General features: G+C 39.9%; 1 long non-coding RNA gene across 1 annotated transcript; it reads right to left on the bottom strand.

Annotated features, from left to right (window-relative positions):
• Positions 1–207: 207 nt before the first annotated feature.
• On the bottom strand, positions 208–15,547 carry LOC126396816 (uncharacterized). The gene is made up of 3 exons (XR_007570600.1): positions 15,462–15,547; positions 14,078–14,188; positions 208–3,284 (listed from the first exon to the last, which is right to left on the bottom strand). It is a non-coding gene; the product is annotated as an uncharacterized LOC126396816 (long non-coding RNA).
• Positions 15,548–17,600: the final 2,053 nt, after the last annotated feature.

Below are 17,600 nucleotides of genomic sequence, written 5' to 3'. Positions count from 1 at the left end.
CCCTGGGCGTTTTGTGTGTTATTAATTATACCTGTGCTTTTCCTCCTATGACACAAAAAAGAGTTGCAGAGAAAGAGCAGCATGATGACAAAAAGATATCAAATTTAACTTCAAATCAGGACACAGAGAAAGAAACACACACAGGAAAGAATCCAAAAGGCTTTAATCCAGTACAATAGATCTTAATGTGATAACCATATCCAGCTGAGGATGTTGAAAATCAAAGGACAAATGTCAAAAAGAGGAGAAGAAGGAGAAAGATGAAGCAGCAGGTAAGACTAAGAAGTAGCTGAAGTGGAAGTGAGAAGACAGAGTCTATGACAATGGAGGGAGGTAGGCAGAAAAACACACATATGTGAGCTGTATGGGTCTTCCCAGCGGCCCTGCTTGTGCGAGGGGCTTAGGGGGAAAATCCCCAGGGACTAACTGAACTCTTCAAACCTCTGCCGCCACATCTGGATGACACACCGCCGCCCTGCATCAAAGGAAGGGACGCAGCGGATGGCCAGACAGGTGGCAGGGCAGTGCGCCTGGGACACACACATGCAGTGTATATATCTGCGCAAACAAGATGTAAAACACATGCACAGATGCAAACATGTACACATACACACTCATAGTTGCACATGTTAATAACCTGATGTTTTTAGAAATCTGAAATAACTCAACAACTTCTTGATTGATTACCGTTTAATTTTGATTTGACATTTATGAACTCCAGAGGGTGAAGCTCACAGACATTAATGACTCTCCTGACAGAGCTACCATGACGTCGACCATCATTTTTGTATTTGGACAAAACAGCTGTTGGTTCAGATATTCAAGTTCCCCTGAAGGTGAATTGTAGGCCTACTTTGGTGATCCCTTAAAGGGATAGTTCACTCCAAAATTCATATTTTTCCTCTTACCTTTATCTAATTATCACCCGAGATTGTTTTGATGTCAGTTGCAGAGTGTTGGAAATTTCGGCCGTAGAGATGTCTGCCTTCTCTCAAATATAATGAAAGTGGGAAAAAAAACATTTGAAAAACTCAACGCCAGTGTCTCTTTCTAGAAATCATGACCGGGTTAACCAGGATAACCTACTGACCTTGTTGTGGAGAGTTTCATGTGGGACTATTTTCTTTCTACTGAACTACGCCCACCAACTGTAGGAAGTGTGCATCTACTGCTAGCTCACCTAGCATTATTTAGCTAGCTAAGGTTACAGCTCAGCTGATGAGGACGGCAATAATGTTTACTGCTCACGAAACTGCTCAAAACAAGGTCTGTGAATCATTTTGAATAGCAGGGTCATGATTCCTGGAAAGAGACACTGCTGGTGAGTTTTTCAAATGTATTTTTTGCGGCTTTGAGTGCCTCAAGCCAAGTGCCATAGCTCCATTATATTTGAGAGAAGGCAGACAAATAAAGCCAATATTGCCAACACGCGACATCTCACGCCAAAACAATCTAGACTGACAAACAGCACCACAGGTGAAAGGAAATTTATATATTTCTTGATTTTGGGGTGAACTGTCCTTTTAATGTCTCATCAAACGCCATCATCTGGTCAAAATTTCCAGTTTGTCTGACACTTTGGTTTATGACCAAATACTTGCAAAAATAATTAGATTGTACTTTGTGTTAAGTGCTAATTAGTAAATGTTAGCATGCTAACCTGCTAAACTAACAACCACACACGAAATCTTAAAAAGCCTTATTTAATAAACACACAACACAGGTGTGGCCTCACCTAGCAACATACTATACAGTATATAGCAACAGCAAGTGGGAGGTAATCACATGACCTGGATAAAAACATGACAGGTGAAACAAATTAAAATTATTAAAACAAAAAATAACATAAGGGACAAAACTGAAAAAAACCCCAAAAACAATAGGCAATAAATGCAAAAATATGTTCTCATACAGAGGTTTCATACATTTTTTATATTTCCAAATGAGATGGTTTCATAGGGTAAACAATACACCTACTAAATATCAGCACATTAACCTAGTTATATAAACATGTTAGCATGCTGGTGTTAGCATTGAGCTCAAACGTACAGTTAGCCCTACGTACAGCATGACTGCACCCTGATCACCAGAGTAAATGGTAGAATTGCACGTTTCTGCAAACCACAGATACTCCACATTTGTATGTTATTACGAAGCGGATATGTTGAAACATTATGTTTCAGCAGTAGGTGCCTAAAAAGCCACCCGTAACACACCAACTTTTGTTTCACTTAAACACAACCAGCTTTGTTGTTTGTAGGTCTCAAACAGTGGTCTGCAGCTTGGCAGGCATCTTGTATAGGTGACATGCCATCCAGCATCACCCCACCTCCCACTGACAAAGTCATCTCATATATTACATCACTTCAGAAACGCTGATATGACACGTATGAAGCGTGTAAATGTAATGTGTTTGTGGTTTGCAGAAACGTCCAATGGAAACATTTTCTTCTGGCGACTGACTGATGGCTTTGGACTCTCATTGTTGTTTCAGTTTTCATGGCAAGAATTACAATAAATCAAGTTTCATTCTTCACATGGTGAAATAATCCTTATAAACAATATTCAGACAATTACTTAAACCTAATCTTTGTGGCCAAGAGGAGAGACGCCTATTTAGAGTTAAACCTTATGACTGGGAAGCATTATCAAATATTTAGGAAGTAGTCACAAAGTACAAAAAAATAATATGATAAATATTGTCTGTAGAGGAACACATGACTGAGCAGTATCAAATAAAATTCCAGTGCTGGCCTGATATATTAGCCACTGATTTCTCTTAAAAAACATAAACCAGAACTCTCGCTCCAGGCCTCCTCTAAAATCTTCTCTTCACATCTTGTTGGATCAGAAGTTAGTAAAGTTAGATAATCAAAAACACAGACTGAAACTGAATCCTCTTCCTGTAAACTCATTCCTTTATAATGTCACTGAATGATTCAGATTGTCCCGAGATGGCATTAATAGATATCTCATAACCTCCCTTTATTACCAATCTATCACCTCAACATGTGGACACTGCACAGGCTGAAATAATCACCGCACTGCACAACAGGACGCTCTCTGAAGCACACGCTGGACTGAGCACCCAGTTGGGTGCTCCGAGCAGAGTGCTCCCCATAAGCGCCCGGGCTGTCACCCCGCCCAGCGCTGCTCCTCTGCCTGCTGCTGGTGATGGATGACCTGTGAGGGATGATGAATCGGCTCCTGTCAGGTCCTCAACACATCCTCATCTGGGATTCAGCCATAAGAAGAAAGGAGCATCACCATCGCCCTGCACTGTACTTTAAGATACAATGTAGCAGAATGTTAATGTGATTTTTTTTAGTGTTTTTCATGATTTTATATTCAAACTAAAACTGAAGAACTTTATGATCATAAAAAAATAACAATAAGCTTGTGAGACCATTTTAAAAACAGAAACACAGACACATTAACCTAAAAATACTTTTCATTTCAGTGATGTATCCACGCATATGCTTCAGAATCACACATTTAATGTTGAAAATAAACAACATAATATGTCCCCTTTAAACAGAGGACAGATTGAAGACTATCTGTGCGTTTCAGTATCCATATTACCATACTATTTAGTATGCCAGAAAAAGACAGTATGCTCCAGTATGACAAATAGAGTATCCCAAAAATGCCAGGGTGTCCTTCTGCATTCATTCATACTTTGCAGTGTGCATGCCACCGTGATTTTTTTGCTATTCTGACCCACAATCCTTTGCACAGCGTAAGAGACGTCCCACTGACTGAGGTGCAGACAGATAACAGCTCACTGACAGCCGTCAGAAACAACAGATGACAATCAGGTGACTGGTGACCAGTGGAATATAGTAATGATAGAAATTGTTTAAGTGAACAAAATAATCAAATATTAATAACAACAAAATGACATATATATATATGAATATAATATGTTAGAATCTACAATGTATGAAGTTATTTCTCAAAGGTAAAAACTACAGGAGAGCTCTTTGGGTTAACGTCTGGCAAGCTCGGCAAATAGTATTTTGTTTGGTCTCCAAGGTAACATTAAAATATAACGTTAGTATCTGCTGTGTCCCAAACTGCACACTTTTACTTTTTAATTCACATTTTGCACTAGGACTGCAACAGATACATAAGCAAGAGGGTCAAAGTTCAAGGTGCAATGTTATAACAAAGTAGTATGTGCCAGTTGCATCTATGTAATGGTGTGTACTTTGGAGGGGCAGTTGCAGTAAGTATTGAAAGTAGGAAAGAAAAAGTATATGATTCAAAACACAGGCTTTGTACAAGAAAACGTCACTGGACACGGATGTGAAGCTCTCAGCATCCTGTGGGTTTAAATGTGGATTTTGATATAAGCATCATACTATAGATGGAGTTTGTTTACTGGTTGTTGGAGCTTTTTACGTAATGAAATAGTAATGAAGTATCTGTTGTTGAGTTTTTATATTTTTGTCAACTTCCACTACGTTTCTAAGTATTGAATTTTAAGTATTTTACATCAGTTTTACTCCAATATCTGTATGCATTTCTAAGTTCTAAGCATTTTTGTTACTTCACTACTACAAAATAAAATTGTAAGTTTTGGTGAATCAGCGGTCCCAGCTCCTGAGTGAAATCGTAAGTCAATCACATAAGGGCAAGTGCAAACAGGTGCTTTCAAAGTTGCAGTTAAGATTGTATCTCCAGTCAAGCCCATGTCAGATTAGATGCTACATGCTAGCGACTGCATTCCACTCGACGATGACACCGACTTCATGATGGAAGCAGAAAATGGCGTCCCACAGCAGAGAGGGTGAGGAATGATTCAAGGAGATAAATATTTGCTTTCAATGCTTAATGACATTTAATATAAAAGTACTTTTGATACCTAAGTACAGTAAATATCAGAAACTTTAATACTTTTACTCAAGTGACTTTAACTTCTTCTAAAGTCATTTTCTTGTAAGATATTTGTACATTTACTCTTTCAGGTACTTCATCCACTACTGAGTTTGTGTATTATTTCCTGCCCTTTTAATGCTTCTGATTTATTTCATTATTTGGATTTCTGTATTGATTTATCCTTAGTTTTTGCGGTGTGTGTTTTATTTGTGGGGTTTCCTATGTATTTGGACCTTGGAAACTGTAGCTGTGGGTGACATTTCCCTGTATGACAAAGCACAAGTACACTCTTTTTGATGTCATTAAGTTTTAAGATGGAAATACTGAGAAACATTTGCCCAGATGAATGTCATTATCACTGATCCCATGTACAGAGTGTTCTTTAATTCATATTTTATGTATTTGTATAATAAAAAAACTTAAAAAAGTGCCGGTGAGGACAGTGAGGTTTTGAATCAATGTCGACAAATCTCATCCATTAATGTTACAGTGCAAGGGTCTGGGTTTTGTTTCAATATTGGAGGGGACACATATGAAATGGGGTATCTGGGCGTCCTCTGCCAGAAAGGTCTGAGCAGCTAACACTTAATTTCCTGCATTCTGGCGATTTTTTTATTCACCATTTTGTGCCTTTTCTGCTCTAACATATGTTGTAAATGTCTCTTTGTTGTTCTCTGCTACTTTCAAATGCACACTGTCTAAATATTGAGGGGGACGTGTCCTCTGCATCCCCCCTGGAATCTATGTTATGTTACAGTATGTCCCTGAATAGAAACAGCATTTTTGGTTATGTTAAGGTGGTGTTAACACTTTCATATATTGTTTTATATATATATAATAAGTCATCATTCAGTCCACAACTGACACAAATCTTATTCACACACCAGATCCGCTCTGGTATTACCGTTTGAACTTCACACTCTTCGCTTTCCTCACTCATTTCATCACGTTTTCTTCATTTCCTGTGTGCAGCAAGCAGATGGATCTGAGTTTGGGCTAAGGCCTGAGTGTTATCTGTGCTGAGTGAGAGCCGGGCTTTCTCGTGGCTTCAAAGCCAGCAGATTTTGAGCAGCTTCAAGCCAAAGCAGCCTCTCTGCTATCAGGAGTACAGTTTCTCACCGAGGTGGTCAGATGGCTTTATGAGAATCAACGGCACAGATGTTTTGTGTTTGCGTCGAGAGATCCGGGTGACGCCCAACACTGATATTGTGTGAGCGGCGAGATCGATAAGCAGTTGGTCAGTGCTGAGATATCCACAGAGAGAGAAAGAGAGAAAGAGTGTGAGACATGTGTGCTAGAAAGCCACATTTCACACAAATCTCAGCACGAGTGCAAACAGAAGCAGACGGAAACCATTCCCTCTCTCCAGCGTGCCCCGGTCCAGATTACTTCCTGAAGGTTCACTAGAATTTCAATCATGCCCCCCTCCTCCTTCCTCCTTCGCTCTCGTGCATCTGGCAAATGCTAGTCGATATTTATATTCATAACAAACAATGAATCCACAAGGAATAGAGAGAATGATAGAGAATAACTCAGGCAGAATGGCTCAGGAGGCAGATACCACGCTGTAACAACCGTGCTCTGATGGGGCGCTGCCAGTCACATATTGGACTCCCCCTCGTAAACCTCCACCAGCAAGCTGGATGCTCAACCCTCTGCATCATCCTTACAGCAGCACGGCCAATTACAAACCAGATGTGGCGAAAGCCCGGGGATCAGGCCTCCCTGATTGAAACAGATCAAGATCTCACGTTTGGTTCTGGCTCTTGATTTGAGTTCAGCCAAGTGGATCTAAGGCCTGCGGAAGAGAGGAGTCATCCTGTCCTCAGGTTGTACATGTCGAGTCAAGTCAGTTTTATTTACATAACCCAATAGCACAAATCACAGTTTGCCTCAGTGGGGCTTTAAATCTGGCACCCGTCGTCCCTAGACCCTCGCAGCAGATAAGGGACAACTCCCCCGAAAAACTTTAAAAAGAAAATAATTGAAGAAACATCAGGCAGAACAACTGAAAAGGGATCGCTCTCCAACGACAGACAGATGTGCAATAGTTATCTTGTGTACAGAACAAGGTTATTACAGTTAACTAAAGGTAGCTTGAAAAATAAAACCAGTTGTGAAAAAAAAACATTTTAGTTAACTTAAATAAGAACAAAAACTAGACTTTAGAGAAAATAACTACTTACAAAACGAACTAAAGTAGTAGTAGTACACAGAGGCATTGGTGCATATGTTATAAGTATTATATAAGTACTCCGGTTCAGTTCAGTTCAGTTCAGTTCAGTACACATTAGAAAACAGCCTTAATTTTGGATAGTACCAACAGAACCGCTCCATTCCATCCTGTTCTTCCGTCACCCCTCTTTTGAGGTACCCAGCACACTGATCTGACACTAAAAGGTGGAGATAGAAACACTGCAGTCAGTTGATTGGTCAATAGAGGATCACCACTCTTGCTCCCATGCACTACAGTGGACTGTAACCACTGTTAACAGCTTAACTGTCTTAATTAAACAAACTGTAATATGTTATTAGTGAGCTTTATCAGCCTGTGAGCATTCCCAAGTCGTCAAATACTGACACTACTTGTCAGTGGTGTCGCTGTCAGACACTGACACTAGAAGGTTCCTTTCATGGCATATGATACTGTACACCTCCGGGTGGTGTCAGGTTCTAACTCCACTGGCAACAACGTTAGAGAAAGTGCTGGAAAATCCATATGGGGTCGGTGGGAGGGTAGGTGAATGGGTCAAATAAACCCTGGACTTTCAAACTGGGGCCACTGTTGAATGTTGAGCCACACCATAATGTTTTTTTTTCTTAACCTAATGACATGCTTTTACTGCACAGGGAAATAAACATAAAACAAGGTACTTGATCTACCTTGAAAGTGTATTTTGAAAAAGGCTGTCTAAGGAGCAGAAACTGTACATTTCCTGTGAGAATGGAGGTGTATTTTGAAAAGACACAATACATGTAACAAGCATAAATTGACACACTGTCCTGAAACTTCAACAGCAGATGCAGGAGGGCACTTATAGCACATCATGTTGAGATGTGAAGGGCTACTGACAAAGCGACAATATTTGATGAGTTGGGATGAGAACGCGTTGGTTTTAGAGGTGCTGATGGGCAGATTTCGTGACCTTTGGACAGAGTCAGGCCATTTCCCGTTTCCAGTCTTTATGCTAAGCTAAGCTAACCAGGTAATGGCTCCACCATCGATCAATATGAGGCAAGAAAAAAGTCAAACTAATCCTTTAGGTCAGGGTGTCAAACTCAATTTAGTTAAGGGGCCACATACAACTCAATTTTATCTCAAGTGGGCTGGACCAGTCAAACCATTGCAAATAAACTATAAACATCTCCAGAACTCTTCCCTTAGGTACATTCTGAAAATGTTCAGTCATTTATAAAACAGACGGTGAACAGCCTGAGATGTCTGAAGAAAAATATGTCTTTGTTTTTTCACATTCGCTCAGTCTCCTACTCGCTGTCATTACATGTGCATTTCTACATACATTTCCAATCCTGTGTAATGATGTTGGCATCACCACACCAAACAGAAGTGGAAGCTATTGAAGAAGCAGGTTAAGTTATCCCCTGTCTTACCGACTATTCACAAATCAAAAGTTTTGGCAGTGCCTTAGGAGTATGGTTCTACCAATATTATTTAAAGATAGAAGTCTGATACAGATTCATTTGTACTGAAGCTGCTGATTGAAAATATTTTTGCGCAATGTTCAATATCATTAAATTTGGCCGCATCATTGTTTTTTCAGAGAACTGTAATCTGGTCAGGGTTGAAAAAGCCTCTGAAGCAGCAGTTTACATGAAGTGGGCTACTCACAGTTTAACTCCCGAAACCTAACACTTCTCAGCCCTCACAAGTGCATCAATATTAGGTGTGCAAAGTTATCCAGTGGGCCAGATTGGTTTGATATCCTGCTTTAAGTGGAAGGCCTGACATTAGGATGAGAAATACTGTGCAAATGTCGATAGTTTGAACTGTGAAATGCTAAAGGTGTATTGTCCCCTCTTCCATTCTCTTACACTCATATATATTGTATACATTTTACAGATTGGAGAAAACTGTTGATTTGACAATTATTCTGTTTGCTCTGAGAAGCAACAGCCCGCTGTATCACATAATCAGACACTGAGCTGTAAATGCATGAACACACACAAGTCTGATCCTCGCCTTGATTCCTGTTTCTCTCTCGCCACCTGAAAAACTTGAACCTGGCTGGCAATCAGTCAGCAATCAGGCCAATCAAGCCGGCAAACAACCAAAACAAACAGCAGGAGGGTGAGCGATGGTCGGACAATGCTCCCGCAGGCCCAACGCGACCTCCGGACAAGGCGGCCTCATGACTGATTGGTGTTTAAGCTCAATCACAGTCAGCACACTTCCTACTCCTGTGGGCCAGCTAAATGGCTCTATTCTCTCTGTCAACCCCCCGGTTCTCTCTTGCTCTCCCCCCTCCAGGGTCTCTAACACCCCCCCGTCAGTCTGTCTGTCTGGGCCAGAGGGAGGCACCGTGGGAGTTTAATTGCCTCGTATTTCCATGAAGCCAAGTTCATTACATTAACAGCTCCGGCCCACGCTGCATACTTCTAACCTGCTGCAATTTGTTTTTGTATTTATTAGGCTGGCAGAGCGGCAGCTTCCCGCTCAGCTGGGGGAGAGAGACAGAGAAAGAGAGGGAGCGGCTGGGTGAGGGAGAAGGTCAAAGGGAGCTCGGCAGGCACAGGCATCCATTGTGATGCACCAGCTGGGCGGATGAAAACATGACAGGGAGGTACAGGCGAGGAACGCAAGGCCTACACGGTCTAGGAGAAATCAGGGTCGCTCTGGTGGGGACGCAAAGATGTGAGACAGTGAAGGAACGATGAGGGGAGGGTCGGCGGCAGCGTTGACTCAGAGTGTAAACATCTGCTGGAGGGATGGAGGAGACTTTGAGAATATATTGTCGCCAGTGTGAAGACGCAAAAACAGGAGAGAAAACCATCATCACAAACAAATAACTTAGGTTGCCTTAAAATGACTACTTTAACAATGACTACTTTAATTTTTATACTTAAAGTAAATTTTGCTGATGAGCAAGGTTTTGAATGCTTCTTCCACCACTGCTTAACACTAGATTTTGACCCATGTCCCCACTACACGAGAGAGCCACAAATTAGCTGACACTGCAGGACCCCCCCCCCCTTCAACTCATACTGTACATTAGTGGTGCAAACAAAGTAGCATTTAATCAAACTACCAAAGACAAACTGACATGCAGTGAACCTGGGACTTTAAGGCCCCCTAATGGGAGCAGCCACTTTGCACAGTTGGTAATGTGAAGGCAGAAAGAGAGAGAGAGAAACAGGAAGGCATTAGACAAGATCCTCACCCATCATGATGCTTACATTCCCAGCATTATGTAGGAAGTGATTGCCCAACACACACACACACACACACACACACACACCCATGTCTCCATTCATGATTTTCTCTCTGTTCCGCCCACTAAATGTACAGTTCAGAAAGTACAGACGGCCGGTCATGACACATTTTCCTCTTTCACAAGCCTGGAGTTCCCGGTTTGCCACACATGCTGCAGTGATAAGCATGTGTAGCATTAGAGAAGTGCAAAGATTCGAAATTGGCTTTTAAAGAATTTTGTATTGCAAAAGTGTGAATCTGCCGCAATTCCCCCCGGTGCGGTAATTCAGAGACAATATGTACCCTTTTACTCTTGTGCAACGATTGTGATGATACTGTCGCAAAACCACAAGCTAATCAAAAGCAGCAGCACAGAATGGATCCACTCGAACCCTCCCAGGAATCATGGAGAAAGGGTGTAAAGACAGAAAGAGCAGGAGAGATAGAAAGTAAGAAACAATTACATACTGTAAGATGTGAGAGAAAGTCAACAGTAAGACAACAGAGAGAGCAGGAGAGAAAGAGAGATGGGCTGAATCCACTGGCCAGCATGAGTGAGCGTCTCTGAAAGTGGATATGAAGGCGGATGAGCCACGCCAACCTCCTCTGACCGCATTAACAAAACCTAATGGAACGGCTGGCTCCAAGAGGCCTCGTCATCCATTATCTGACTGTTGCCCCGCGCAACCAAATAGGCTCACAGTCTCAGTGGCTGCAGCTCAGCTGTCATACACTCTGGTCTCCCTTTTTCTTTGTCTTATTTCCACTGGCCTTAATGAAAATGATTGGTAAATCAATTGCCTGGTACGTAAAGAAGCCAGGGCAATATTGCCTCCACCAGGCCTGTGGCCACAAATCAATTGTAAATCAGCAGGAGCGGAAAGGAAAAGGATGGTTGTATTTTGTAGTGAGAAGCAGCCATCATCTCAGATACATCAGTAGCAGGTCATGCTGAGAGCTCAAACCCTCAGACTGAATCTTACATATTTAAAAAACTGACAAATGTGTTTTTTATTTTGCATTTTTCTGTTATTAAATTAAGATCAACTGTTAAAAACAAAAACACTTCAGGTTCTGCCTTCCTCTGTGTCTTCACCAGGTAGTTGTAGACATTTACTCAAACACTGCACACTCAGGTTTACGTATTTCAATTACTTTTAAAATTTCCATCCAACTGAGTCAAGCCATTCTCATCACACTGAACCAAAAGAGACTCAAATGCAGACTCAGGGATGGAATAAAGTTCAAAACAAGGTCCTTTAATAGGCTCAGTACACAGATGTCAGTCACTCAAGCAAAGGTATCCAAAAACGACAGGCAAAGACAAAATCCAGAAATCCAAAAAGTGGGTCAATATCACAAGGCAAACAAACTAACAAAGAAAGAGCTGGACCGCTGACTCAAAGTACAAGACGAACTAGCACAGACAAAGGGAAACACAGAGACTAAATAGGGGAGACAACGGGACACAAGTGTGACACATTAGGACAGGTGCAGGTAATCAAACAGGCGGGAAACACAAGGGCGCAGGGAGACAAGATGTGAGTTTCAAAATAAAACAGGAAACACAAGACAAGAAACATGAGAATGTGACAATTACAAAACATAAACCAAAACATAACATACATTTAAATTATGCTGAATTTACTCTGATAAAGTTTATATAATTGCTGTCAATAAATTCCATGTATTTCCAACATGTTTACATTAACATAGTTGAAATAAATTGAATTTATTGACAGTAATTACATAACTACTTAAGTAAATTAAGTTAACTCTATGAGCTAAAGTTACATAAACTCACATACTCTATTCGTTTTAGTTTTATTTGATTTAATTACATAAATAGTTTGAATGGAAATTTTATATGTAATTGAAATATATCAACCTGACAAACTAGACTAAAACATGTCTTTGAGTATACTGAAGTTATATTTTCAGGTATTTATACTTTGCATAGGCATTTTCGTTTAATGTTACTTTTAATTTTTCAAAGGAAATATTACTCCATTACATTTTATTTGTCAGCTGTAGTTATTAGTTACTTCACAGATTAAGATTTTATGTACAAAACAAAAGATGACCTGATAAATATGACATGTCACTACAAATACAGTATATAAAATTAGCCTATAATAATCAAATGGTATACTATATAAAAATATAACAATGTCCAGATTATACTGGACTCTACAGAATATATGATACTTACATACTTTTACTTAAGTACATTTTTGAATGAAGGAATTTTACCTGTGACAAAGACTGTTTTTTTTTCTTTTTACATTTTGTGGTACTTTTACTCAAGTAAAGAATCTGAATCTGTCACCACTGACCCCAATTCTGCTCATCAATAATCAGGGACTTTGTTTAAATTAGTCAGTCAGGATGTTTTTTTCTCCCAGGTTTGGTAGGAACCTAAAGGACTTTAAGAGATTTAATAATTTAATGGGTAACAATAAGTATACACAATTTCTGGTAACTGATTGTTCCATATAATAGAATTCTGTTATTCTTATTAATATTATTATTGTTGTTATTACTAGCAGTAGCAGTAGTAGTAGTAGTAGTAGTATTTACTAGGGTTGAACTCAACTTGGACTTTAACACCAGTAACTTGTGACTTAACTTGGCCTTAACTTGAAAATACTTGAAACATCTCCCCAAGTCCAAAGATTAAAAAGTGTTTTTTAAAAAAGAGTGCCACAAATCAGTTCAGTTTCCCTTCATTTCCTGGATCAACTCACGTTAACACTATTTATTCCCAGTAAGTCAACACTTAATCCTCCAGATCCACTTTGTTCAAACTAGTCTGACAGCATCCAATCAAGTCGCAGGAGAGAACCAGGAAGATCTAGTGTCACGTTACTGAGTGCCACCAGATGGAAAAAATGATCCCAAAGATCATTTAGTTCACATACAAAAACTATGCGATGATCAACAAAAAACAAATTGCACTTTGCAAAATGTGCAGGTCGAAAATTAAAGATAGACATCTTTACTTGTGGACAAATTTTAGACAAATTTTAAAAGGCACTCATGATTTGTAAATCTAATATATTAATACTGTGTTGTTAAAATGGCATTACATCTGATGAAGAGCGCATTATGACTTGTTTGGGACTTCCAGGCTTGAGTGCAAAGACTTGAGATTTACTTGTGACTTACAAAGCAACAACTTGGTCTCACCTCTGCAAGGATACTGATTAAATGCTTGTATGAACAGTACAACTTAAACTCAAAAATTAGAATTTATTATGAAGTTACTCTTTAAAAACATTCAGATTCAAATGACCGTAACTACTCTGTCATGTTATGGATGCCTTCACTCATTCGCAGGTCTTTCCATCAAGCAGGACCTTGTTGTTTTCAGGCTTCTGCTCATTAACAAGGGGATTACAGCGGGTGGTATTTTTAAGGAGTGAATGACTCAGAAGACCTGCTCCATAGGTCCTGGTTAGAAAGACCACCATTGTGTGTTAATAGCAGTGTCTGTGTGGAGACTTCATGCCAGAAATCACTCCCTCTTACAGTACATCTTTGGTATTCTGTGATTCTGACCTTGTCGTCGAGCGGTTTAAACACTTGAGTGTGGCCAGTGTTTGAGCAACCTTTCAGTGTGGTGAGAAAATGACAGCATCCTCTGAGAATGGGAAGGGGCAATAAACTGAAGGGTGGGAGGGGGGCTACTTACATAGGCACGCCACACAGAAATTGCTTACTTACTGCTAGGTAGCTAATCTCTCGTTAATCCACGGTACTTACCCACACACACACACTGACTGCACCTTTTGTGTGGTCGCACAGAGAAAGTGGTTTTCTGTGGCCGGGGGTCAGGAGCAAAGGCTGGTCTGATTCAGGACATTCCCAGGAGCACTGGAAAGAAATGAGGACACTGAACAGCTCATGCATTGTGTGTGTGTGTGTGTGTGTGTGTGTGTGAGTCTTCACTGTAGTGTGCACACAGTCATGTTTGGGAAGAAATGTTTTTGTTTTGGACGACGTGACATCAAGTGAAAAATGTGACCTTGTGCATTTTTGCTGAGCCACTGTGCCGGAGGATCCTGTGATAATAAGGATGTTATTAATTATGTGGAATTACATTCATGTGACTCATGCCACCATCCATACAAGAGCATTAGTTTCCTCTCGAGACAGTCTTTCTTTTCTGCTGTTGTCTTTATGTTGAGCAGTGTGTTTTCCTTCGCCCAGACGGCGTGTCATGTGAGCGGATCTCCAAATGATAATTTCTCAGTAATGTGAAATCATTACAATGAGTTTCAACGTCCACGCCAAATTGGTTTTGTGCTTTGTTTGCTGCTCGCCCTCTCTTCACCAGCCCGGGCATGTATTACTCATACAAGAGGAAATAATGACGCCAAGGTCCATTAAGTGGGATGGCAGGACATCATATCAGCATTAATCTGCCACTTAGCAGAGCAGCCTCAGGAGGGAGAGACAGGGAGAGGAGAGATAGAGAATATGATTTTCAGCTCCTCCCAACTGGACTGAGGCTTTTAATTTTTATTACTGTTTTTTTTATTATATAAAACTTTAGTCGAAAGGTCTGGTGGAAACAAATTGATTTTGGTGACCCCAAATTTTCTGTTTCTTTTATATAACCCTGTTACGTTTCCCTTAAAGTCACAGTGGAATTATTTAATTTAATTGGATGAGTTTATTTATATGCCAAGATGAGTCATCAAAAATATTTCACTATTACAGGAAGAGAAGGAATGGAGGTTTTATGTACTATGTAAAAACATGAAGATGTTTTGCTTGTGTCTTTCTTTACACATAATTGATTTCATACCAGAAGATGGCAGACAAATTAACACAGACACAGAGATAGAAGTGTGTCTAAAGTGCCTCATCTGGTCTTTTATCTGATATGAATGTTTTTGTTTGTACATGTTCCCTGCTAAAAACATCATAAACATTTTTTGGAAAAATATATTGTGTGTCCTAGTGTGTATTTCACACCATCATCTGGCTAGTACAATAGACTACACTGTCATATCCAATTCAGAAATGACTGACTGGTCATATCTTGGTTTTACTGATCTACCATTTAGAGCAGTGGGGTCATGTCCTTGTTTTCTAGGGGGACTGTGAGGGTCTTAACAAGCTACTATCATGTGCAACTTACAATTTTGATGGAAATCAGGTGCCAAAGAGTCCTCCAGGGTAGACTCACATTTTAAAATTTAGTCCACTGCTCCACTGTGAGATCCTGAAAAGGACAACAACAGGATACAGAACACAACAGCAGAACCATTTTCTTTAGTGCAGTTTAAAGGCATTGGTCACTGATGCCATATATCAGACATGTTCAAAATCTGGCCTCGGGGCCAATGGTGGGCTGTGGACCAATTATTCAAAAGATACTACATGCAGCCCACCACACAATGCTGCTAAATCAAGCAAGACCACTTTGCATTTTTCCATTCACCTCAAACTGGTTGGATTATCATATAGTTTGTAGACATGCACCAAGTAGAAACTGTGCAAATGAAACTAATGTGTTTTCATAAACAGATGGCAAATTATGGTAGCAGACATGGCCACAGCAAAGAAACATAAAGTGAACAGCAAGGGTGCCGCTTTCAAGACTAGTGGAAAGTTGAATAGTTCTTCATTGAGAGATTAAACAGCTGCATTTGTCTCATTTGTGTGACATTTTTTTAATAACTTATGTGATGCAAGACCCTCAGATATTGCCACAATATCTAATCTGGCTCTCATTCAAGAAAGTTTCCACACTCCTGAAAGATATGATAAGAGTTGTGGTTATGGTTAGGTATAGACATTGTTTCTTTTGGCCTTTTTTCTTCAATGTGCATGTTTCACAACATTAACATTATGAGACAAAGACCTTATTTATGATCAGAGAGCTAAGTGTAAGCCTACTGTTTAGTAATTTCTCTAACGGAAACAGACAAAACATTTCATGCAGGGCTCATGAGTACACAGTATTTGTAGGATCACAATGTCACCAAAAGGAGTGCTTACTTTGTTAATTTTCAACCTGGAACCTATCTTCCCATGTTTTTGTGTCTAAGTGACTAAAAGGACCACCAGTTTTTGAAGGTGGTCCAGTATTGAGTGAGAGTGCTGCAGCTGGCAGCCACTAAACAAACTGCAATGTAACCACTCACAGCAATTTAGGTCCACTAAAAGTGCTTGTTTTTGCCACTGACAGGCTTAGACTGTAGTTATAAGTGTCTGACAATTTATCGAAAGCATTCCTACAGAGATAGCCTTTTTTGTCAAAGGTTAAGATCCACATTTTTAACCAGAAACAGCCCCGAAATCGTCATTGCCAAACCCAGCAGACTCCATTTAAGTAAACAGTCATTTTAGGGTGTATTGAGCCAGTATATTTTCACATCTAACAGGGTGAGTTAAGGCTTTTTAAAAAAAAAAAAAAAAAAAAAACCAGACCAGAGTTGGAACAGTGGAAAGACAAACTAAGATGGCTTTCATGAGTTTTATTTTGTTTGTTTCAGCTTAGAATGAAATGTGTTTTATGTTGATACACTTGTGTTTTTTTTAAATGGAGACTGGTGTGTGGTTAAATGGATCATGCTCTTTAACAAAAAGGTCTATCTCTGGGGGAACCTTTCCATAATGTTGTCAGACAGACTAACAATCTGAGCCTGCCAGCGGCAAAAACAAGCAGTTTTAGGGGACATATATGACAATGCATAAATGCCCCAAATGGTGACACTAAAGCCTGTTTGACTGCTGCCAGTTGCCGTGATCTCCTAAATGCTGGGACAATTTGAAAAAATGCTGTTCCCTTCAGTCACTAAGACACAAAAACATGATAAACTGGGGTCAAGGTTGAAAAATACTGACATTACCTTTAAGTATTGTGTAAAAATAATACCAAGCTCATTTGATATTTTATTTGGTGCACATTTGGTGCAGTCAGATTGACATGATCGGAATTACAATCATAAATGCAGCTAAATCTTTTCACTAAAGTCTGATCAACATTGTAAATCCCAGTCAAGGATATTACATGGCCTCCACCGTGGCTAGTTTCTATGGTGTACAGCGCCATCTAGTGTCAATAATAATACACGGGCCCTTTAAATATAGCTGCCCTACAAGATGCCTGAAGGACCGTAGATTCAACTCAGTTTGAAATGAGTAATTATCAGACAAATATTATAAACAAACGCGTACTATTCAATAAACATTTAATTGTATTGAAATATTTTCACAATCTGGCACTAATGTTGTATTTGTTGTGGTCTCTCTTTAGAGTATTTGGTCGTCC

Source organism: Epinephelus moara, chromosome 10 (genome assembly GCF_006386435.1).
Source record: "Epinephelus moara isolate mb chromosome 10, YSFRI_EMoa_1.0, whole genome shotgun sequence".
NCBI classification, from domain to species: Eukaryota; Metazoa; Chordata; class Actinopteri; order Perciformes; family Serranidae; genus Epinephelus; species Epinephelus moara.
Note: the sequence above shows the minus strand (reverse complement) of the source record. Positions and strands in the feature narration are given on the sequence as shown.